Below are 22,058 nucleotides of genomic sequence, written 5' to 3'. Positions count from 1 at the left end.
ACAAAAACAGCTCAGGTTTTGTCTGCACAGGGGCCACTCTCACTTGAGCTATGCTAGAGAAGAGCATCTCTGCAGTAAAAATCTGTCTACAGCGCTAGAGAAAAGCCCAGCTGGTATTACTGTGGGACACATCCATTGCTTAGTTATTGCTGGAGCTGTGGCTCAGGAAGGTGTTGTGGTTTAATTACAGTTGCTGTCAGAACCAGCTGCCCTCTGCCCCTTTTTTCACGTGTGAATGTGTGCTGTTTCTCTGACCTGGCTGCAGGACAAGCCCAACAGCAGTGACTCACCTGCTTTGGAATGGCTAGATTAAGAGAAGGATGATTATATTTTATTTTTGTTTAAATGGTGGGATTACTCAAGAAAATGATCTTGAGTAATGATCTGTAATGAATAATGGCCAAAATGGATCTGCAGATCAAAGGAAAGGGCTCTGCTGCCACTTATTTCAAGGTTGGCTACTTGAACCTAACCCTACCATTATCATTATGATAGTAAAATCTGGTATGAGAATCTAGCCTTTCTTCATGCCTTTACATTTCCACTTCCCTCTGGTTTTAACTGATTTGTCAGTGACAACTACGGCATCTCTAACCTCTGGCCGTTTCCTAAGGCCTACTGCCTCCATCTAAACCCATCACCCTGCAAGACTCCTCTGTAGGATTCCTGGTTTAGACATTAATGTCTAAAATAATAGAAGCAGCAGATGCACAAGGCAGAAATAAAGACATACAGAGCAGGAAAGAGGGAGGACAGCACTGATTAAGTTTTGCTGTGTTACAGCTCGTTCTTCCAGAAAGGCTTGCTGTCAGCTGTTCCCTAGAACTGTGCATGTGTCTCTTCTGGCTGGAAAACACTGCGTTGTATGTCAGATGCAGCACAATTTCTCCTGTCTATGGCTCACTAATTGCAAGACCCACTTCAGGGTCATTCAACCTCTCTGCTCAACAAGATGCTGCATTTTGCCTTAATAAAAAACCTTCCTAGGCCAGACCCTACAATGAGAGACATGATAAACTAATTAAGTTACATCAGCTGTAGTTTTTCTTACATCCCATATAAAATAATGGTGCACTTCTCTAAAAGCTCTAAGGATACAGACCAAAGTGTAACTAACCAGTGGGGGAAAAGCAAAGGCTCCCACCTCTTCTGGCTATATGTCCTTAATAGTCCTTTCAAGGAAAGCACTGTTAGGCTGGGAAATAGGAAATAAAGCATATTGATTCAGTCTGGTCATAAATGGGCAGAAAATAAGGGACAGATATATCAGACATTATCAAAAGGGGGGGGGGGGGGGGGGGGGAACCAGACGATTTTTGTACTTATTTACCCCCTGTTCAAAAATCCAGAGGGATTTTCTTTCTTTGAATTCCCCAAGCTGAAGAGATGTTTAAAAGATTTCACTGCCTTGACTATATTTACTCTATTTTATATTACCACAAAGAGGACTTGGAGCTGATAAAATATCCTTCCAAAGAGCACATTAGTCTCCTTTTGGAATGATGAGTTGCCATTAAAACTGACAGGTATTTTCTATAATTTCCCATGGGAAAATATCCCCTGACTCCTCTAAAAGCTTTTCAAACCCCACTGCTGCTGCCATTCACAAGGCATAAGCAAAACACCCCGCTCCTGCTGTCCATTTCCAAGCACTCTTCAAAAACAAATGACAAATTCCCCAACAAATTGCTACTGAATACAATTTGCCTGCCCTCCTTGATTTTGCTCATAAAGAAGAGTGTTTTGTTCACATTACTCTTCCTGCCAAAACCATATTCCTACAAGTTAAAGGGGGAAATTACTTTGTGGGACTCTTTAATTAAAAGAGGGTCACATTTCATTGCCTTTTTTCTCTGTGACAGACATTGCTATCCCTCTCCTCCCCTTTCTCCATCTTCCAAAAACCAGTACAGAACAGGTTGGCATGATTGTCTTTTACTGAACCTACACCACCACTGAAATTCACCCCTTTTATAGACTGTCAGAATGTAGCATTGCACAATGCAATAAAAAACTGGTTTATTCATTGAGGGCCTACCTGGCACTGGCTGTCACACTGCTCTTTTTAGTATTGTGCAATAGCTACAAATTAAAATTTTCTAACCAGTGTGTTTATTTAGTATTAAAAATAATTGCAAGGAGCACAATATCACAGTTTTCCTTATGTTTTTAACAATTATTTTTTGTCCCATTAATTTTATACAATTTGTTCAAATTTTAATGCATTGTTAAGAGTAAAAATTGATGAAGAGTATATTTTTCTACATTGTTAACTCTTCTCTGAACTAGGAAACTACTTACTCATGCCTGCCATGGGTCTAAGTGAGCTGCTATGTTCATTTTCCCTCAGAAGACAGATAATGTTGTGTGAGCATGTGTTTTTTGAATGATTAGATTCCTTACCTCTGCTTCACTTCTATCTTCACTTGTGTCTAGCTGACTGAAATATCAGTCAGAAGCCTGTACCAGACATACAGTGCCATTTGTCATCAGATATCTTTCTGGGATTTGCTGCCTGGCAGACCACCACAAGATTTTAAGACTTTCTGCAGTTATTTCATTTTTTCCTTGAAAGAAAATTTTCTCTTCTATATGCATCCCCTCTTCCTTTTGGGGCTGATACACATCTATGAAGAGCCTTACTTTCCTTGTTTAGAAACTCCTGGTTCAGCAGAAGTGTCTGCAACAGTAGGTGTTAAGGGTTTCTCTGACAGCATGAGGCATTTGGATGGCACACTCCTAAGCTCATTTCAAAAGAAACTATGGGGGGTTTATTTTCACTGTTATACATCACAAATTTATCACAACTGGAATAAAAGACCTAGCAAAAAAAAAAATTAAAAAAAACAACCCATAAGTACCTCCTTGTGAAGAAACCAGTATCCAAATAGCCTCTGAGATGTATCACAAGCACAAAACGACATTCTTTCCTCCAGCAATGCCTTTCAAAGCCAAGAGGTAAAAAAGGAATGATAAAATATAGGGTTCAGAAAAAGATGACCCAAGGTCTATATACTATAATTCAGCATACATGAACTCCAATTCCAAAGATGGAAACACTGAGGAAAATTAAGATAAATCACCCTAAAGAATGAAGTCACTGTGTAGGAGGATGTGTCCCTCAAACTGACAAGGGGATGCTTTCATTCAAGCATAAAGTAGTCATAATTCTTAACATCATAATTCTCCTTAGAGAATTTTATGAGCTCTATCACAGATGCAATGACTTAAAGCATTAGCAGATTTGGCTTATCTTTCCCTTATGTATTTGGGTATATATGGTCCTGCTCAGTGACGACTGATTTGAAAGTTAAGCTCAGATTTAACATGGCAATTTGCTCTGTTGCTATAAATCTCTCACCCAAAAATAACTGCAGGAAGGGTGAGGAAAGGAGGGAAGTCCAAAGCACAGTCAATGCTATAGAAATATCTCCTGAACACCACTTTGAACTGAAATTTAGAAATATTGGAATTCCCTGAAGCTTTAGTGTCCACATCATCTTTCTCAGGTATTTCTGTGAATATGCCAGGTTACAGCCAGAGTGCTGTGCTATCTTGGTCCTCTTGGTGGGAAAGAATTGCCATTACAGGACAACAAAAGCTAAGGCTGTTTCACAAACAACATTATAAAAGGCATTTTAAGAATCTGAGTTATAAAAGCTGTGGTTCTAGTCTAAAGAATGAGTCCATTAAAGAAAGCGTCACTAGATGTTTCCATGTTTATTATGTGCTAGTAACTCTGGGCTGAACGTGTGCAATTTGTGAGTACAAAGACATTTTTCTTCTAACAGCCAATCTTAAAAACTCAAGCTGGGATCTGAGAGGTGGGGTGGGCTTTTCATTCTCATACCTCATTACCAGGAAACATCAATTAATATATACTTGCTTATGCAGCTGTAAGTAATCCTTATTATTCTGTTTTTTAATCTTGAAACTGGTTAGAAATGAAGAGCCAAAAAATGCAAACCAGACTACAAAGTTTACACAACAATGACCCAGTGCCCATACTCCGTAACTCAGCATACGTGAGCACAAATCGAAAACATCTGACTAAAGCCACAAATGTTGCAAAATTAATAACCCAGATAAATGGTGAAGATACCACTGTTTAGAGTCAAACCCTCCCTAGACAACTGCATGGGTTGTTAGTGTCTTCTGAACTCCTGCCAGTATCTTTTCAGGAACGACTGCTTGGGGCACAATGTATTATCCCAGACAAAGTCACAAAAAGCCAGATAGGAAGGCTATTACCTCCCTATATTATCATGTAGTATTTCTGTCATCACTTCCCTGATGGCAAGCACACAATATTCTGAATTTATATTTAACCTATGGCTTAAGCACCAGAAGAGCAGAAGTTTATCAAAAAGGCTTTGAGCAACAACTTGTGTTCTACCCACACGTGCTGTAAGCCACCAGCACAGCTTAGATGAACCCAGCTTGGAGCTCCTGCCTCTCTCTGGGATCAAGGCAGGAAACAATTTAAGTCAGTAGCCATTCTCTAATGAAACGAGATTTTTAGAAGACTATCTACAATTAGTTCATAATAATTAGCAATGAACAACAACAATAAAAATAGCATTCATTCACTTAAAATTATTTTTAATGTTATAATGACTGGTACATAATTATACCAGAGAAGAGCTATTTAAAAGAGGGGAAAAAAGAAGATAACTTCAAAAGAAGAGAATTCATTTGCTGTTTATTTGCTTCAGGGTTCTAATTACTCTGGAAACCAGCAACCCTCCTGATAGGATTACTGACATGAACGCAACTGCAGCTGCAAGGAATGCTGAGCACATCAGTTTTTTAGCACCATTAAAACAGTCCTCTATAAATACCAGATGCATCTATCTATCTATTTCTCTCCTTTCTCAGCACTTACTAGTGGAGCAGTCACACAGCATATCACAAAAATGAAATGTGTAGCTGTGGCAGAACTGGTGCAGTAGAGCAAGTAATTTGTATCAGGCTGTGTAAGAGTTTAAGTTTTATTATTAAGTATATGTCACAGATATACTAGCACAAGTTCATCTTCTTTCCCCTTATAGTTCAGATTTATACACTTATTAATAAAATCCAGACGGTCATTTCAACACCCTCATTTAGCAAAATAAGCCAGTCAAATCTGGTCAGAGTTGCCTGGACTCCACGTGGCAACACAGAGAGTCCTGGCAACTTTAATTGTTGCTGTCTAGAGGAGATTTATGATGCTATCCATCCTGGTCCTAGCTAATAAATCACATCTTCCTCCAGTCCTCAGCGGATAGGTTGGATGAAAAAGTCTGGTAGATCTCATTAGGGCTCCTGCAAGCTGTGCAGAGGTAGGAAGGGAGCCATTGGGCTTGGCACTGCTTTTGCTTTCACCCATATGGACTCTCAGAGAATTGGTTTCACTGATGGGGTTTTGAAAACCATCAAGATGAGAATTTTTCCTCAGGAATGGAGGTTGGAAGAATCTTGAGCTGCCATTCTGCTCTGATTGCAGCAGCTACAACCTTTGGTTTGGTGCCTCTGTGCCTCATCCTCCACAGAGCAACCTTCAGGTGACACTTCCTACCATTTGCCCTGGATAGCAGGTAAGCTCTGCAGGACAGTCACTGCTTTCTACCATACATATGCAGCCATTCTCACCAGGGGGTGGCAAATATAACAGCAATACAAAATAATAGCTGTAAGAGCTGGAAAATACTTTCAAATGTCAAGTTTTTGTAGTCTGTCCCTCCCCCTCACTTTTCTAGCCAGCTAGAAAGGAAAACCAACATTGCAGAGCAGTTTGTAATTTCTTAGATACGATGTGAACAGTATCAATAGGAAAAAAGTGGAAATGTACCCTAAAATAACACATTTATTAAAACACACAAGAGACAGGGAACCGCCAAACTAGCACTTTCCTTAAGAGTTCACTCTGTAATGGTCTTTGGGCAGCAACATCAGAAATTAAAATTCTTACACCACAGTCTGTGTTATTTAAGATTCGTGAGGGTGACAGGAAGCTACACTTACAATACATTATGTGTGTCCTGAAGAGTAGCAAGGCAAATTGGATGAGGCACACCAGTGGGGGGGAAAAAAGGGCATTTCGATGTTTAATATCTTCATGAGAGATCTGGATGATGGGGTAAATTGTGCCCAAATTAAGTTTGCTGATGATACCAAACTGAGTGGGAGGTGGACACTTTGAAATGGAGAGCCACCCTGCAAGAACACTGGATAGGCTGGAATAGTGGACTAAGAAGAACCTTATAAAATTGAACAAAGACAGGTCTGTCTGGGCAGCAGCTCTGTGGAAAGCAACCTGAGGGTCCTGGTGGACAACAAGCTCAGTATGAGTGAAAAGTGTGCTGCTGTGGCAAAGAAAGCCCACAGAATGCTGGCTGGCATCAACACATGCATCCCCAGTAGAGATGAAGAAGTCACTGTCCCACCCTACTCAGTGCTTTTCAGGCTACACCTGGAATACTGCTTTCACTTTTGGTCCTTGCTATACAAAAAAGATGTGGACAGGCTGTAGAAAGTCCAGAGAAGGGCCACAAAAAAGGAAATGCTGAGTTAAGTGTTCATCCTTGAGATAAGAAGGCCTAGGGGAAACCTTACTACTGTGTCTCAGTATTTAAAGGATGGCTATACAAACTACCTTTTTACAAGAAGTCACAGGGAAAACAGGAAAGGTAAGGATCCATGTTACTCCTGGGGACATTCCAACTGGACACCAGTGGAAAATATTTCACAATGAGAACATTCAGCTCTTGGAAATGGCGAATTCTGCAACATCAGACACATTTAAGACTCAGCTGAGCAGGCTGCTGGGTCATTTTGTCTAGAACATGCTTTTGCCAAGCAAGGTTAGATCAGATGATCCTTGAGGTCTCTTCCAACCTGTTATTTTTGATTCTATGGATTTTCCTGGCATTATAGTGCATATCTGTAATTTACAGAAATATATTGTTTGTCCAATTCACGTGAAAACATATTAATCTATTTATAATGGAACTATTGCCCTACTCCTTATGTCAAGTGCATTCCCAATGCAAACCAGAGAGCCTGTGCACTAGAGTTTCATGTACAGTAGAGTTATACAAATCTAAATGAGCTGGCTCAAGAAAAGGAGTTACAATGGCAGAGCACAGAACTTTTCCTCCTGCAGGTAGGCTCCTCCAAGCTGCCTGGCTGGGTAGTCATTCTTCATGACATATTGCAGAAGGCAGTACAGACACACCCAAAGACAAGACAAACAACACATGCAGAGACACAAGAAAACAGTGAGCCACAGGCTGGCAAGGCAGCAAGTAGTCAGCACGCTTCAGCACCTCAAATGCTTCCAAACTTTTAGCCAGAAGACACAAGTCATCAGGTGGGGTCTGAGGAGAGCGTGGGGTGATTGTGGTAGGGAGTTCTTCCCAAGGAAAAGCATAGGTGATACCATCACTTAGACATGGCTGGGGGGAGGTGGCATTGTAGCAATGGGGAATGACCTCACTAATCCATAAAGCTGCTAGGGAGGAAGGGAGCCCAAGAAGGGCTGGAATAAAAGTGAAGCATCTTGTATTTAATGCATACTCAAGAGTTAGGTGTGAAAAGGATTCACAATGGCTCTGGGGGGCAGTTTCCCAAAGATTGCAGAAGTTCACTTTGTTTGTGCTGACAGGCATCATAGAGGCAGGTTCATAAAAAGTGTAATACTGGCCTCAAAATATTTGAAGTTTTCACTTATTTCAGTTACGTGGCTAACAAGAGAAAAAGACTGTATCATATCTTTGTTAATGACCCCATTAATGACAAGAGAATGAGACTCAGTGCTGAAGATCCTAATTACTGGCTAATGCTTAAAATAGCAAATAGTACCTATTTCTTGAGCAGTCATTCACATTAAGCACCAACCTTAGTTCTCTCACACTTCAGAGCTGATGTTCAGCTTTCAACAGGGAAAAAAGGGAAAAAGAACGCTACATGCAGTCTCATAATAGCGTCAGTTGTGCAAAAGACTCAGCTTCGTGTTTTCCAAAGTTGCTATTTTTGTACTTGCTTGGAAAAAGTGCAGTTTAACAAAACTTCACCATCAGCGATCTCACAAAACGTTTGGCATGTATTTGCCAGCTTTTTACTAAGCTAATTCATTTTTTAAAAGCAGCTCAGCAGAGATAACCACTCAGATTTAGATTTGAGTTCTTGTGTATGACATTTGTCAGTAGAAATGAAGTACTTTGGAGATAAAAACAATCATATTGTCTCATTAGCCTGAAATATTTCACATGGGGACAGCAATAAAAGTAGATAGCTTTTAGATACAAGCACAACAGAAAAGCTATGTTTCATAGTGAGAGTTCAGAATGACTGGCAAATAACCTGCTCTCCTAACAGAAAAAGTGGGAGTAAGGTCAGGCCAGCACGTGGACTGCCTTGCTCAGCTGATGAAGGTCTTGCTGTTCTATGAGCTCTATGCATTGTACATTCTAACACACTGAGTTGCTTCCCAGTGGCTGCTTTATCTGGTAGGAAAAAACAAACACAGTCGCATACATTCCATAAACTCCAAAGAGAGGGCAAACCTTATGATCTATACACATTATTTTCCCGGAAGGTAACCCAAATAGGATGCCACACACATGGAGATGTCTCAGAGTTCTCTTCCTCCTTCAAACTCCTGATGAAACATCACTCCTGATAGGAAACATTTATAAATGTCCCTTTTTCCAGGTCAAGAATTAAGGAAGGTTGTAGAAGTCAGTGTGAGCCCCAAACCAGATTTTAATCAGTACCTGACTGACCTCCTAAAGCATTAATTTCTTCACAGAAAAGCTTAAAATTACTTGAATTAGAAAAACTGGCATTTTAGAATCAAAACATTATGCTGTAAAGCAAGCAAGAAAACTCCAGACCAAACATGTCTTAATTCCCTTTCATCCTGGAAAGTAACTGGGACTTCATTAGAATACAGTCTGGTAAAGCTTTTTAGCTTGACCAGCAGAGTATCCTGTGACAAACCATAAACCCAGGTTGTTGGTATTAACATACAGGAGACAACTTATAATTTAAGTTCCAAGAGACAACTTTGAACTGAAAAAAACAACTAAACCAAAATAAATTATATACTGAACTTCAGCTGCCTTTCATATTAAAATATTTTTGGTGTATATCACTGAGATTTATTTTTTCAACTTCTAAGGTCCATCAGAAGTTATCTGGGGACCTTAATTTAAGCTATGAGGCAGAAACTGACATTTTGAGGTATCATCAGAAAGATAACAATGAAATGTTAAAGAGAAGAGTTATTCCCTATAGGTCAGTTGAAGCAGGAATGGCAATCCTCATCTCTCCAAGTCCACCACAAGCCCTAAATTGTACAATAGCACACTTCAATTATTCCCCTGCTTTCAATGTGCTAAAAATAAAATTGACATCGTAAACCGATTTTAACTAATATTATAAAGCTAAGTGAATGCCAATGTCAGTAAATGAAATGTAAAATTAATTGTGCTGCATGACAGTAAAGCCTTGTGAAAGAATTACTGCAGTAGTAAACGGTGAGCACTTTGCCCTCAAGCTTCACTGAAGTCATTACTTCTCAGATGTCATGAAGGGTAGTTTCACGAAGTCTTCAACACAATGTAAATTTATTTTCAGACAGACACAAAAATCAGCCTGCAAGCTCACTGACATTAGCTTCTGATGATTTCAAAGGGGCAGTATTTGGCCTCAGACATGGATGGGAGGCTGTGTGTAACTAAATTTTTAATGGAAGACAACAGTCTCTAGAAAAACAAATGCATTATTTTCTGAAACAAATACAAATGTTGTGTTCTCAAAATGAGCAATCATTAACTTGAGGAGCCTAAAATGAACATGTAAGTAAAGAGATCACAGCAACTTTTAAAAGCTGGCACTGAACATACCAGCTTTCTACACAGCTTCCAATCACTACCACTTCCTTTCCTGGCCAAACAAAACTTGACTGCTGTAAGTGATATACTTCCAGTGCAACCATGGATGGGCAAACTGACTTCTATATGCTACCTTCACACCTTCATTGCAACACCACCAGATAAAGTAGGTCTCTTTTTGTGGTGATTATGTTAAGAAATATGAGGCAAGCAGGTAAGGTTGGCAGGACAGCACAGCCAGGGAGGAAGAAGGCACTTGGTAACTCATAAAAACAAAAAACCCCAAAGAAGATGTTAAAACAAGCCATAGGAGAGAACACATCTTGTCAGACTTCTTCCTCTTTAAAAGCCTCTTTTTTCCTAACAACAACAACAGTTAATGAAGCAATAAGGGACGACTGAATTTGATGCTCAACAGTTTTAGGAGCTGGAGCTGAAAGCACTGAGATGACTTGTTCCATGCCTCCCCAGGGTGTGCAAAATGCAGGTCTGAGTGAGTCACTGGACAGGCAGGGGATTTCTGGGACACAAATGGCCAATTTAACAAGTATGCTAATGTTCACTGAAGGGAATGACAATTAGAAGAGCAAGCTGTGTCTTAAGGATGAGCTGAAAAGACACATCCTCATCTTAAGGATGAGGAGATGCAGCTATTTGGAAGGAAACTATGTTGAGTTGGGATCTTATCTGTGGATTCTACTACAGAGATCCTGACTCTACTACAAAAATATTGACCGTACTTTAGTGGAAGATGGTTTAAAATAAATCTAAGTATCACATGAACACGTTTTAGTACATCAACCATGGTCTTTGAATTCCCGGCATCTTGATCCCATTCTGTAGAGCAGATTATTGCCCACCACACAGGGACACCTGTGTTAGTAAAATGCTGTGACTAGATGGTACTGAAATAGGACGAAGAATTAGGAGACTTGTTCACAACACTGCTCTTGATTAAAGGAGTTTATACTAAATATATAAAATAATATCAGTTCTATAAGTACTAAGTGTAAGAACAATAATTTTCAGAAAATCTGTGGTCATGGCACCAGTTCCTCCTCAAACACTCCGTGAACAGCTCGGCTCTGTAAGGTCAAACTCAGTCGTGTTGATATTCCAAGGTCTTTACATATGCATTGGTGTTTCAAGAAATGGTTCCAAACACCATACCACAGAACTCCATCTCCATACATAATTTAACATGGCCATATGAAACTTAGTTTAATATGCAAAGCAAAGATCATATGAAGTGATAAAGATTTAATGTGAGTGCAGCTGAAGGTGACACACTACCATAAAACAAAAACATACAAAGCAGTATTTGTTCTTCCTGTCATCCTGTGCTAGACAACTTGATAACAAAATGACACACATGTATTTCTAGACTTAATCTGGATGCACAACAAAACCTAAAATTTAAATTAACAAGCCCCAAAGACTTGGAATCAAGAATATAATATGCCAAGAGAAAACAGTGAAATCTGATGATTACTCTTTTCAAAAGAATGATCCCTCAAATGTGTCATGCCAAGATTATAAATGTAACTGAATATCCACAGAACCTACAGGCAAGATTTAAAATAGAAATCAGCCTTTAAATACAAGAATTTCAACCTGAGCCAAAGATGAGTATATTTTTCTAAAAAAAAACCAAAAAATAAAATTTTGCTAGTTGTTTATTTTCAGTTTTTCAGTCACTAATGTGACACTGACCAGTAGTTTCTTCTTGCTAACACACAATTCAAAATAAATAATGATAATTAAAAATCTTACACCTACCGGAAAACCAACTTTCCTTCCCTACCAATTCTGACCTTTTCTGTTTGGGAGACATTGATTTTTTTTTACCGCCTGTGTTTCTAATGGAGCCTGAAATTAACACAGCTTTTTGTTTACCTCCTAATTTGTGCACCACCATCATCAGTGCTGTCAGCACAGCTTTGGGAATAGGGCTTGTTTATTGCTTCTGCATAACCAGCAGGAGCATAGGAGCAGAAAATAGGTTTGGTTTAGAGTTTTTCCTTTATTTATTCTTTTTGTCCAGGTCCTTTTATGGCTTACATATTAATCACTTGAGTGATAATGTGGCCTGTTTTGTCAATATTCTTTAAATAGAACACAGAAAGACTTGAGCTAAGTTTGGGATATGTTGAATTCCTCTGGTACATGTACCACAAAAAGTTGGTATTGTTGTTGTGTCAGTCCAAAGCATTTGTCAGCCTTCTGCACAGTGGGAGTTTCAGCAAGACCAACACCACCTGTCTAATGTGGAGAAGACCAGCTAGAGAAGTCCCACAGTAACTCATTCTCTGAGTCACAGCTTTGGCACAATATCCCAAACTCTGCATTAATACAGCTTCCAGTATCAGAGTCCCCCCAGTGGTATAGGAAAAATGTCATTGAGTCACATACTCAGGATCAGCACAGACTTGTATTCTTGAAGATCTGCAGTGTTCTCATTGCTGTAAGAATGAACTTATTTCTCTTGGTCTCCAACAAAGTGCATGGCCAGGGGTTGGGGACATACAAATCAATCTGAGAAAGTTATCATGCCATTATCATGTCCTTCAACAACTGTATGGTTGCTACATGACAGAAACACTTAGTATTGTAATTGTATAACTGATATTTGTGATACATTATCAAACCAATAATATTGCCAACTAAAAGTAATTCTACCCATTTTCCAGACAGAATTACAAATTCTATGCACTGATTTTGTTTCAGTGCAAAGGGATGGACCACTTGGTCTGTAAAACCTGGATATCTGTTTTCTAGACATTTTTTCCTAAGAAAATCCCCATGCCATGCTGCCATCCACTGTTGTATGAGCGCTGACATAATCTGAACATATAAGAAAGCCATTTCTTCATAAAAATATTCTAAAGAGTTTTAGAAGAGCAGTTCTAAACCATCTGCCTCTTTGAGTATTATATCCCCAAAAACATAGAAGTCTGGCTATCTGACTCAAAACAAACTCAGTAAAAGGAGTATCTTGTTGTTCCTGTCAGAAATGGATCCCTCTTCCCCAAATGCAGTATAGCCTCTAACTATGCTCCCCAGGTTCCTCCTGCATATAATACACTACTTCATGATTCTGAGAATTTAGTGCTGTATTGATTCAATGCCTTTGATGATGTGTATGCAGCACATCTAGACATTGGGCATTCATTAATAAAAATCCTGCTTTATTTATTTTGAAGGATCAAGAGCTGTGTTTTAAATTCGGTGATGTTTTTGTACCTTTCTGTACACAGAAACAGGAGCACTCTGTCAACTGTGCTCCTATGTCAAAATAATAACTTTCAGTTAACTAGAACATACAGTGTATTCCAGTTGTTTCTTTTTCTGTATTCTCTCCCAGATGACAGCCTTGTTGATTTCTGCTTGTATCTTCATGCCTAAAGCCTTTTTCCCCTACAGAAGGTCATTAAGTTTCAGAGGGGCTTTTTTTTCTGCATGAAGCTACCAAAATTAGTTTGTCTCTCAGCACAGCCTTGTTAGCATCTCAGTGACTAAACAATGCTCCTTCCTCTGGAGACAGCAACTCAGAAAGGTCATCTCTTGACCCAGACAGGTCTGTGCATATGTACTCTGTATCCTCTAGGCTGTCTACGGGTTTAGTATAAATCATTATTGAGTACTAGAAATATAGAAATTAATCTGATTTTTAAAACACGTCTTCTTGTCGGCTGTTCAATGTATGCTGGAAGGACTTCCACAAGTAATCACTAAAGGTTTACTAAACTAAGTGGTTTGCAACAGTATGCAAAGATTTACCAGGGCCCAAAACCTGAAGAATCTTAAAGACATAATCTTAAAATCAGGAAAATTATTTAAGTTTGTAGTCTTATCCACCATTATTACAATAATTGTCTTAAAAATAGACTCAGGCATTTTGCTGTTTTCATTTCAATTTTTGTCAAAGACTGATGTACCAGAATGTTAATGTTGTATAATTATATATTCTGTAAATTAAAGCAGCATGGCGTACTGGTTGGGAACAGCGCATTTCACACTTCATTACTTCTGCTACAACTCAACCAATCTTCTCTCTCCAGCAGCCAGAGTTTCTTTGCTTATTAGTTTCTTTTTTTCAAGTGTTTCTGCTCCCCAGTTCTTTGCTCCTTATCCACATACTATACTGTCTTCAGTGATGGGCATGTAGATAGTGATGGTGGAAATCTGGTGGCTTCCTCTAGTAACAAACACAACTAACGAAGGAAAAATGGCAGGTTTGGGAAATGCATTCAGCAATCACAAGGAGCATTGAAGAGACGACAGAACAGCCACCAGCGGCCTGAATGTTACACCATAGAAATGTTACAGCAAATGGACCTAGAAGCCTGACTATTTTAAATATTGGGTATATGTCCCAAATTCATCAGATTAGGACAAATACCTAATCTGTTGCAAGATTGCTTTGAAGCTGTGATATTGGTAGATGAATTTTTAAACATGGAATATTCTAACTGATCTGCAAAAGAATATGCTTGGTGAATTAAGAGGGTCCTGAAACACTACTAATAACTATCTCCAACTTTGACACCTCTGAAAATGTTATTTTTACTGGCCCTTCAAACACACAATAACCACCAAGTAACAGACATTTTTACAAATGTAGCTATAAAAAGGTTAAACCAAGATGCCACATCTTACTTTTCCTCCAAACATATTTCCATACTATTTGGAGGCAGTTTTGATATCAATAGTAAAAAAAAAGTATCTTTGGTTTATTTTGATTGGTACTGCAGGAGGAAGTTGCAGCACATTACAGACTTTTCCTTAGTCTTAAAAAATCCAGATGTGCTGGGTTCAAATTGGTAATGTTGTCAGTGGCTGAATTATTCAACTGTAAACATAAAAGAGAGTTTAAGGAGTTGTGGGTCAACTCTGAAAGATAAGAATATTAGAATTTGTTTGCATGGGTTTAAGAATTTATGAATGATGTAATAGAAGTAGTCATCTGTATGACACCAGCTCTAACCATATCAGAAATGGGAGCTTTGGTAGGTTACAATGCTTATTTAATAGCTTAAAGCTGCACATATGGATTTTCCAGGCAGCAGCCAGAGTGCCCCATCTCCCACTGATCACAGCGTCTTAATATGTGCCACAGCAGAAGCACCCATGGAGATGTGAAATCTTCCCCCATCCAGACCACATGCAGCTCAGCTCAGTCTTTGCTTTCAGGTTTGGCTTCTAACTAGCAAGTGGATTGCATGCAACAAAATCTGCTGCTTTCAAAATCTGTGCAACTGCATGGAGGGCGTCAGCAGGCAGAGCACAGGGTCATTCTATGAAGCTCTTTTTCACTTTACACTTTTTAACTCATTCTCAAGTAGCCCCCTTACTGAAGCTGCAGGTTCCACTATGCTAACAAAAAACCGATTCCCCAGGAATGCAGTTAACACCATTTCACAATGCTTCCCATACTTTAAAGGATATGAACTCTTTTTAGTATCATACACAAAAAACTGCCATCACTGCAATGGCACAGCTGCTTCTATTTAGGAAACTTCATTTCCTTGTGCTTTCAAGCTCTACAAAACACCAAAACTCACAATACCACCACATTTTACATATGGACCATCAAAGCAAATAAGGGTTAGATTTCTGGTCTGGTATGACCCAAGAAGTTCAGAGCAGATTTAGAGCCAAGATGTCCCAAACAGCAGTCCTACACCATAATCCCAAGCACATCCTTCCACAAAGGTACTTCATTTCAAGATACACATTTTTTCCCTGGCTTGGCAGTTTGACTTCTTTTTAAGACCTTTAATTATAGCTCAAATTCTGTTCAGTTTATTTTTCCATGGCTGTTTTTTCCTGTCTAGTACTCTACTGGCTTTTCCTCTTTCCACAAACACCAAATGCTTTAAAAATCTCTTTTGTTAGCAAGCAGGAAAGGAGAATTTCTTGAGAGTGTCTCTCTCTTTCTCCATGGAGGAAACAAAACAGATGTTGTGCACTCCTCAGGGAGAAGGATCCTATCACAGAGCAGGTGTAAGTGAAGGCTGCTTTGCATGTGGAGAGGAAAAGAGCTGCATTAAAGGACTTTGATGGAAAAGCAGCACTGATGGCAAAAGCATTTGACTCTTTGAGGTAGAGAAAGAAGTTCATTCCCCTAAAGAAAAGAAGGGATATGAGGAAAGCAGTAGGGAAAATAACACCTTGCTTTGCATTGGCAGGAGGAGCAACGGCTACTGCCAACTTTCCCAGTGTTAATCTAGCATTTGCCTTAAAGCAACAGCTCTGCAAAACAGGGAATGGCATGAAAATGTTTACCTTGGTTTATAACAGGTTTAATGCTTCAGCCTGAAACCAAGAATAGGCTATAGACTCCACCTCCCAAAACATCCGGAGCAAAATGTGGGTTCCTTTTAAACCTCATTATTTCTGAAGAGGGTCAACACTGTATTTTTAAATACTTTAGCTTGATGTTACTGGGTAACTTTCACAATCTGAAAGATCCCCTAAACCCTTCACTGTGACCTCAAAATGTAATTTTAAACATTCCTCAGCATAACAAGAAACAATTACTTGAATATAATTCCACCTTTTTAAACACTTCCTTTGTATATATGTGAATACACAGTGAAGAACTAATAATGTTTGTGTTAACACCAGTAAATCTTAGACAACTCAGGATGAAACAGTGATGCTCTATCACACAGGGAAACAGCAGCTTTCTCCATCTCCATGAAGACTGGTCTGCTAATGAAAAGGAAAAAAAAAATTCCTTTGCAGTTCAATGGAGTTTAAATTTTTGTTCTCTCACAGATTAAAGAGTATCTTCTCCTGCATGACTGAAGTAAGTTTGCATAAATGCCAGCTCACTTTTAAGGACACCCTTGCATTTACAGGCAGCCAATTTTATCCGCAGAGCTCAGTTTTTAAAAGAGGAGACATCAAATGAGCTGGTCCCAGTGCTGCTTCCAAGACCAAACTTAAGAAGCGACAAGTGTCCACAGGTATTATTTATACTGAAACACAGGCCCAGATGCATCTCTAGAACCTCCTTCTAGAAACTTCTTCTGTCCCTGTCCCCTGGCATCTTTTTTCTTTCATGTTGGAATAATGCTACAGCATACAAAACCCTGTTTACTTTGGAATAAAAGAGCTATAGTATTCAGGTACCCTTTTACTTATTTAATTAATCTGTTTAATTGTGATAGATGAATTTTTGACAAGTCCTCAGAAAGCAAAACTGTCTGGTTTACAGAGGGGGCTAAGGGTGCTGGAGGACAGAAAAGACTGCCACACAGTCGCATTTATAAATAGGCAACAGTCAAATACTGCTCAGAATTGCTGAGAAGGGTCAGCACATTGCATCAGGAACACCACAGTTGCATAGTTGTATAAATATCACCACTGAGTGCAGCAGGAAATAAATGGAATGCAGCCCCAGAGATGCAGGAAGAGAACACAGAGCCAAAACTACAGCAGCAGGCCTCTTCAGAAACACCCAAACCTTGTATGCCTTGGAGCTGACACCTCAGGACAACAATATATCAGATTCAACTGATGCACACAGAGCACAGACTTCTGCTCTTTGGATTAGTTATGGCAGAGCTGCACCAGAACATCTCAGACCAGGCCACTGTCACTTCTGCACAACCTTTTTTTACTGCAGGCAACAGTGTCACAGTATTACAGAAAAATCCCTATTCCCTTGAGGAATGAAAAAAATTAAAAGACACATGTTTTTGTTTTGAGCTGCTCTTGCCTGACAAGGAAGACCAGCCAAAGCTTACAAGTGGAAACATTGCCTGGAATAACTACAAGGAATATTCTAAAGATCCAATTCAGTTTTACATAGGAACACTATTCTAAAGCAAAGAACAGTTAAAAACCTGTTTGTTTTCTTTTTGTGGCATCATGTTATAACCACTTATAGCTATTATGGCCTCAGTGGCACCTTTCTGATGCAGCAACAATGGGACAAGGATACAATCTCTGCACTGTGCTAGTACTACTGCCCTGCAGTGGCCAGGACAGCAGTGATTCAGTCTCCTTGTGTCAGTGGCAGGCCACAGAATCTCAGCAAAGCAGGTGACTTCATCAGATCCTATAGAGCTATGATTCACAGGAACAGAAGAATGACCTCAAGTCCAGCACTGTCTTTACACTCTAACTTTTAACTCTCTTTGCAGTGGAATCACACATGTTCTGCTGCATGGATGAACTTCAGGAAATACCAAGGAGCCAAGCTAGGTTTGTCTCCTTTACCCAGATGCACTCTATATTCTCTACTTGAGAAATAAACAGATTAATAAGTTGGGTCCATCAAACAATAAATAATTTGTGTGCACAAATAGATTTGATACATAACAGCCCAATGGTGCAGGCTACCAAAGCAGCAAGCTGCCTGCTGTAAAAGCAATGTGTTCTCCAACTATCAGAAAGCAAAGGGTACAGCTGCTGAAGGATGATGTGGAATTAAAGAGGGAATGAAACGTGTGGTCTTACTTAATCACACCTGGTGCTTCAATTTTTCAGTAACAGCACCCTGCTAGACTGTGTCAAATCAGTTCTACAGAGAAAAAATTATGGATGGAAAAATGAATTAACTCTTTCATCCCTGCTGTTAATACATTATCCGAGTCAGACACATCCTTAGCTGTGGCTGTTAAGGATCCTTTCTTCCCAGATGAAAGGCATTTGGCATCTGGCTAAAAGGAGCTCAGTGGATGACAGGGCTCCTGTGCCAGCAGGTGAGCATGAACCCCCCACACTGAGAGAAGCACAGGTTTTGGGGGTGTGAATAAACTATTATTATACACAAGAAATCTTCCTGGCCAGAATCAACTTGAAGGACTGAAGTGCCACACTGGGACCAGTCACTTCTATTTGTTTCCTTAGGTGGGTGGCACATATGTGCAGAAAGAGAGACAGAGGAAGCAGGACAGCTGGGCGCAGCAGAATGCAGAAGGCCAAAAAGCAGCTCTCTTCCCTTGCTTTGGACACTCTGCTCAGCATAGATTTCCTGTAAGAAGAAAATTTATCCCAGAAATTCTCTGGTTTCTGTTTTCTTCTGGGCTTCCCTTTTTTGAGGATTTTTGTTAAAGTCTTCTTTTACAGTTCAGGTTAATATTAAACATCAAACATAATTTGACTCTCCAGGCATTGTGTGGTGTGATTTCTGTGTCTGTTGGCTAGTCACTGGTCCTCAGTGTGACCTATGTACTAATAAATCACTTGCAATAACAGACAGCAAGATTCTCTATCTAATGTAAAAAATTGCCATCTGTGGTTGAATGTTCCATTTTTCAGGGAAAGGGAAAAAAATAATTCTTCTATGTGATATCACTCAGCAGCAGAAAACAAAAAACCAAGGCATAATTATCTTAACATAAATATCTTTATATTAAATACATAGAGAAGAAAATCAAACGTGAAAAAGAACTATCATGCTTCTGGTTTTGGTCTCCTCATTGAATTAATGTCACCAATACAACACTGGATAAAGTAAGATATATAAGGCTGCTGTCTGGATGAGCTGTGTGTTTGGAGAGTAGCTCATTTTTAGAGGGCAGATACTTCTTTATGCAAGTGTAACATGTTTAAGAAATTGGCATTTATTTGGACATACTGTCTCACAGGATGTCTAGTTTTTACAGTATGAATTCAGCCAATTTCCTGAAATACTAGGGCATTCACCAAATACCTGAAAACAATTTTAAGAAGATTGTAATCTCTTCATCATTACTTGTATAATTCATACTCAAAGAGATTATTATACCAAGGAGTAATTTTTTAATAAATAAAAAGGCATATTAAAAGACCTCCATAAACACACGATACTAACACTGCAACATAAGGGATTAACTTAAACCAGGAATATTTGAAATGCTCAGTATAATCACAGTTTAAATTAATATGAAGGAACCCTTGGTTTAAATCAGTTTTCTTCTTGTTTTACATTTTTAATCTGTATATTCATTTAGTGGACTGAACCACAAGAGAGAACTGAAATGGACTTCAAAAGACTCATCTAGTCTACCTGTTCACTCAAGGCAAAGACAAATACCCACACAGGTGATTCTTACTTATTCCTCACACCTACCACTGTACTCCAGTTCCCCCAGTTACCCCATTATAATATGCTTATGCTACATTTCTAATACCCAAACTAAACCTCCTTAGGTGCAAACTGAACTTATTCCTTTTCTTCTTACCTTTGGTTAGGTGGAGATAGTATGGCAAAACACCCTATGATTTAAAATTAAAAAGCCTTTAAAATATACTTCAGAGATTGTCTCTCTTTCCATCTTTGTCCTTGCATCCTGGACCCAACTCTTTCAGTATTTTCTCACTGGTCTTTTCTAAATCTCTGCTCACTCCTACTGCTCTTTTTCTGGCATTCTCCAGTTTGTCTATACTGTTCCATGGTGTGAAGCCAGCTCTGGACACTATCCCAGCAGAGTGACAGACAGCTAGCAGAAAAGACTGAAGGATGGCTTACACACAAGACTCAGATTAGAGTCTGGTTTCTTCTCCATTTTCTCTGCCAGCCATATCATAGCATGACTCATATTCAGTTTGTGATATCCCAACATCACATGCTCCCTCATTGTTATTTACTCAGATATCCCTTGCCTGCATACACACATTTGTTTTTCCTTCCTGGGGAAAACATTTCACTGAAGGCCTTACTTATATTTGTTGAATTCCCATCTTATTAATATTAATCATTTTTGCATTTTATGAAGACTGCTCGGGACTCTAAACCTGACCTCCAAAATATCCAAAGCCTACTGGAGCCTTTAGTCCCTTGCACACTGCTCTCTCCAGCCCATTGTTGGAGACACTAATGAAAAACATGAATGGCACCAAGCTGGGGCAGAATGTAACAACAGCAGCACTGCACTTGAGGCTGCCTCCCCATCTGCCAAGTGAACAATAACTTCCTCGGACACAGTACTTCAAGGAGTCCTTCACCTGCCTCACAGTAATTTCACCTAGATTATTTTTTAACCTATTTACTTGTAAAAAGGCTACATAGCCTTCCACAACACTGCCAAAAGCCATACTAAAGACATATCTACCATTTCGCTATCTCCTACACCTCTTATTCTACTCAAAAAGGAAATCAGAAAGGTGTGCCACATTTTTCTTCCTAATAAACCCACACTGGCTGTTATTCCATCAGCTTATTACCCTCTAGGTGTTTACAAATTGATTAATAATTTTCAGGAGCATTTCACCATGTATCAAAGTTAAGCCGACAGGCTTCCTCATTTTCACGTATAAATTTGCCCTTCCTCATCCTTCACACGTTCTTAAAAGCTAAAGTTCAGGGATGGTCTCATCTGAGGTGCACAAAGGACATTTTCAAGAGACCCCAGTGATTTCACTGTGTCCAGCTTCCCTCCATTATTTCATCTCTGTCCCCCATTCTAGTTTGTACTCTTCTCTCTCAAGTTAACTTAAACTGTTCCAAGCACCCCATCACAATTAGCCTGTTTGTGAAAACTGAATCCAAGAAAGGCTGGTGTTCATCCTCTTCATCATGACCAGCTTTCGTCTCGTTGTCCACAAAGTAACAGCACCCTAATTTTCCACACCTTTCCCTTATTTCTATACCACTGAAAAACTTGAATTTTAATACCCATTGTAGTTGTCACTCATTGAACTAGCTGTTAGTGTTACTTTTTAAATTTTTCCTTTACCAGTGTCATTACCTTGTTGTCATTAGTCATAGAATTCCTGATTTTCAAGTAATTGCAGAGACACTGAAGTACTTGTGGTATTTTGTGTTTTTCTTCTTCAGTGGAACAGTCTGCTGCCATGTCTGTAGAATCCTGCCTTCTAAAAACCTGCCAGTTCCCTTGAACTTTACTTTCCCTCCCCCTTCCTAGCCCTTACCTATCAATCCCAAAGTTCAAAGAAACAAGGTCTTTTAAAGTCCTTTGACATTATTCATCTGCTTTTACTCATTCCGTTCTTTCCTCTTTTGTGAAACTCTTTTGTGATAATTTTTACTCACATTGTCTTCTGTCTTCAAATTCTCAACCACTTTCCTCTTATGACTCAGAATAAAGCATAAAGTAAATTCTTTCACTAATTTCCTTTGCCCTCAGAAACAGAAGTAATCCTCTTTAGATTTTTAACTCTTGTTAGACATCCTGAATAAGATTCACTTGATGAAGGGTAGGCATGTATTCAGCTTGT

The 22,058-nt window shown here is 39.2% G+C and overlaps 1 protein-coding gene and 1 long non-coding RNA gene across 4 annotated transcripts in view; one reads left to right on the top strand and one right to left on the bottom strand.

The window, feature by feature from the left end:
- SAMD12 (sterile alpha motif domain containing 12) overlaps nt 1–22,058 on the bottom strand; it is a 173,385-nt gene that overhangs the window by 46,889 nt on the left and 104,438 nt on the right. The gene's annotated exons all lie outside the window — the stretch shown is intronic.
- On the top strand, nt 17,856–19,003 carry LOC111925067 (uncharacterized). The gene is made up of 3 exons (XR_002862035.2): nt 17,856–17,936; nt 18,038–18,098; nt 18,747–19,003. It is a non-coding gene; the product is annotated as an uncharacterized LOC111925067 (long non-coding RNA).

This window comes from Cyanistes caeruleus, chromosome 1, assembly GCF_971803275.1.
Source record: "Cyanistes caeruleus chromosome 1, bCyaCae1.hap1.1, whole genome shotgun sequence".
NCBI classification, from domain to species: Eukaryota; Metazoa; Chordata; class Aves; order Passeriformes; family Paridae; genus Cyanistes; species Cyanistes caeruleus.
Note: the sequence above shows the minus strand (reverse complement) of the source record. Positions and strands in the feature narration are given on the sequence as shown.